Source organism: Ceratina calcarata, unplaced genomic scaffold (assembly GCF_001652005.2).
Source record: "Ceratina calcarata isolate Rehan_Ccalc_2016 unplaced genomic scaffold, ASM165200v1 scaffold387, whole genome shotgun sequence".
NCBI lineage: Eukaryota > Metazoa > Arthropoda > Insecta > Hymenoptera > Apidae > Ceratina > Ceratina calcarata.
In genome coordinates, this window is record NW_017161993.1 from 16,694 (window position 1) to 20,674 (window position 3,981).

The following is a 3,981-nucleotide window of genomic DNA, read 5'->3' on the forward strand; positions in this document are numbered from 1 at the left end:
TATTCAATTTTTCGAAAAAATTAAAATTGTTAGCATGAGAAATTACGTAATATTAGCATTTTCCTATTTTAATTTATTAAGTGATCTTAACATGAAAATCACTTTAAGGAAATTAATACTTTTTAAACAAACAGTTTTCCATTTAATTTCCTTGACTCGAGTCTACGAATCAGAACCTCATTTGCTAAAACGCATCGTACTCATACATTTACGCAAAGGAAATAACATTCATTCTTTTTATATTTTATGGTACTTTGTAAAAGATATAATCAATTATGATATAATATAGAAGTATTTCTAAATAAAATTCATTATGCAATATTTAACACAATCTGATTAGTGATATGAATATTAAGAATTTTTCAAATCTACATGCTACCAAAAATGTTATGAAATTCCAAGATCTCTTTTAAGTATTAATTTTTTAAATAAAAATTATTGTAATGATCTATATAAGTAGCAAATATGGTAAGGCACTGTTCTGCAATAACAATTATTGTTATATCTTTCTCATTGTCAAGTAATTTCTTCTGAATGTATGTCTGAATTGTTATAAAATAATTAACAACGATCAATCAAAGCTTGGGAATGCGTATGGATGGAAGTGTCTTAAAACACCATCGCCGACGAACATGGACGCGCAGGAAGTATTAAAACTATGCGAAATTTTATCGAGTCGCCCAAAGCAGATCCGGGTCGATGAAACCTCGCATTTCCGCACATTTTCCTCGTCCACCTCACTCCTCTTTTCACATTTGCCACGTTCCCCACACTTTTTTCTCTCATTTGTTCAGTTCCGGTTGCCGCACAGATCGCCTGACCGTGAAATCCTTTTTTCAATTTTAATCCCGCGTCTGATAGGCAATCCAGCAAAGGGAGAAGAGTTATTGCGATCCTTCTGACGAGGTCTTGCGATCCAACGCGATAAACCGCCTCGCTGCACCACCGCGCCGTGAAATTGTCTTCATTACTCGGCTACCGTAAAATTCCGCGCATATTTAACTTAAATTCTTAATGAAAGTGAAAAGGAATTGGCGGGTTATCGGAGATTCAAACTATTAGAAAAATCATAATTATAGCCGGTGTGGAATTCTACGTATGACGATAACTCTATAAAAATTTTATTATTAATATAAAAGTTGTAGAGAATGCTCAGGAATTTTATTTATGTTCAAAGATAGTTCTAATCTTCATTCAAACTGGAATCTAGCTTTCGTACTTATTTACTAGTATTACAAGTATAAACACTGTTACTTTTGGTAAAAGAGATCGAAGTAAGGTTATTATAATAAATATATCAAAAAGTCTTTTGAAACTATATTTGATGTTTGAATATTTCGTTCGATTTGGTATTTTAGGAAAAGAATGAATGTAACAATGACTTTTTTCTAGTTATACCTAATTTGCATTCAATTAACAATTGAAAGAAATGAAGGTTTTTCTCGAGAATCGCCCTTTTTCAATTTCTTCTTAATTGCCACTCGTTTAGAATAATATACAGGGTGTCCCAGAAAAAGTGTTGAAGCCGCAGAGCAGTCATTCTGTAAGTGTTTCTGAACAACAATTTCCTTTGTCAAAATCCAAAGTGAAGCACGGTTTTTAAATTATTAACGAAAAACGCTGACCAATAAGAGCACGTGTAGGGCCCGCGTTAAGCTACGACCGAGCGTCACGATCCGAACCAATCTATCCGTGGAGAGGAGCGGGACCTATACGTGTTCTCATTGGTCAGTGTTTTTCGTTAATAATTCAAAAACCATGGCTCACTTTGCATTTTACCAAAGAAAATTGTCGTTCAGGAACATCGCCAGAATTACCCCTTTTCGGCTCTAACACTTTTTCTGGTACACCCTGTACAGAAAATTTGTACACGGAGATATCGCAAACCATACATTCAGAAAAAGTAATGAAAGTTTCTATCAAGTTTTTAAGAAAATCGTTCGTATTCTTCATAACTCATCAATTATATCATACATTTTGAGGGTAATACATATAACTGACAATGTGAAATAACATTCTTTGAAGAGAAATTTTATTCTTAAGAATAGATGAAAAAAGCTAATTAAAGAAATCATCTATAATAGAAATGGAGAACATATTCTGTAATAATAATCGGAAAGATTGGTTAGAGAAAGAATTTTCCTAACGACTTGCAAGCAATACCTGTCTACGTCTGTCATGAGGTATCAACAAGGATGAAGTGTGACTTGTTGCAGAGGGTCATCAATCACAATTCTACATTTTAACACTTTTATTGCAGTCTATTAGAGTTTACCCTTAGAAAAAACCTATAAATCTTCGAGTTCTCGTGACTTCCTTATTACTATTTAATTCTTGGTACTGCTGTCTTTAATGAAAAGCAACTATAAAATACATGAATTTTTTTTATTTTTATCGTCGTATGAACTGGCTGAATCTGCTGTGCATTGATAATTAGGAGTAATGCGAGTCATAAATATATCAGTTTATTGGAAACATTCGTTCATTAGCAATAAACAAATGAAAAGTCACGTTATTATCTCGCGTATGCACCCACAGTTCATTAAACAACGCAATTATTTAATATCCACCATTCTTCGTTAAAGCCAATAATAACGTATTTACTATACATGCGATGATTCTTCCAAAAATAAATATGCACGATCCTTTCAGCTAATTTCCATATCAATGTATAAGGACACATAATACCGGGTGGGCCAGAAATCCTAGTACAACTGGACAGGAGATGATTCTACGTTAAAAAAGAAGAAAATATTTTGGTATAACATTTTTTCAACCGATGCTCGTTTTTCGTTTCAGTTCCAAAGTTTGTTCAACTTGTAAACGATTTACAATTTACTTATCGTGTATTCCATTGCTCTAGTTTTCTCTGTCCGGGACAGTGTTTATAAACATTGACAACGATGAAAAAGCATTTACACAGTTCGGTTTACAATAAAAGTCATAGTTTATTAGACTCCCTAACAGTTCGCTTGTTTTCATTTACCTTCGTCTGATTAAGTCATCGTTAAGGTATGGCAAGATATTCCAATCGGAAGTATGTTGATATGTTATTTGCTTTAGGAGCTTGCAATGGTAATGCCAGTGCTACAAGTATAAATCGTTTACAAGTTGAACAAACTTTGAAGTTGATTTTCACGAAAACGGAGCTCCGGATGAAAAAATGATATACCAAAATATTTTTTTCTTTTTAACGTAGAATCATCCCCTGCTTAGTTGTACTACGATTTCCGGTCCAGTCTGTATCATGCAACACTTTGAAAGTAACGCGGTAGCAGTTAGTCTAATAATTATTAGAAATACATATTTCTTCGAAATCTCTTTGAATGCGGCAAGTTGCAGCTATAATAACCCTTTTTATTCGCACCTTCTATTAAATTCCTGAGATTCGTAGCCCGTGAGTCTGAAGGAAGATAAAATCTCGGCGATTATTCCAGTTCACTTTGTTGGATCGGAACGACGCAATTAACAGCGTTAATCCGGTCGATCGAATCCAAGCTGAAAGACGTTTCCTTTTATTCCATTTGACTCGATTTGAAAATTTTACCGCTGTTCTTCCGAATATTTAAAAGTAAGGTATATAGAAAATGACGTGAGCAAAGGGTAGTTTCAGAGATGGTTATCTCGCCCCATTATCTCTTTTCACATTGACGATTCCCAATCATGAATTCAGACAATTTAGATCCACCAAACTGATAAATGCCTTGAGGGGTTGAATAACCTCCCCCTTTTTCTGCTTTCTACAACACTTTCGCGATGAAGTACAAGATTTTAAAGTTAGGTAAGATTTTAGTGTTAGGAAATATAGGTTTTAAGTAAGATTTTAGTGTTAGGAGATATAATAGACATTTTCAAGCATTTGTTAGAAAAGTCATTATAATCTGCGGTTTCTATGCAATAAATATTAAGATTGATTAAAATGTCGCAAAGAGATACTGTGCTCCAGTGTTTCCCAATCTTTTGGGGTTTACGACACACTTC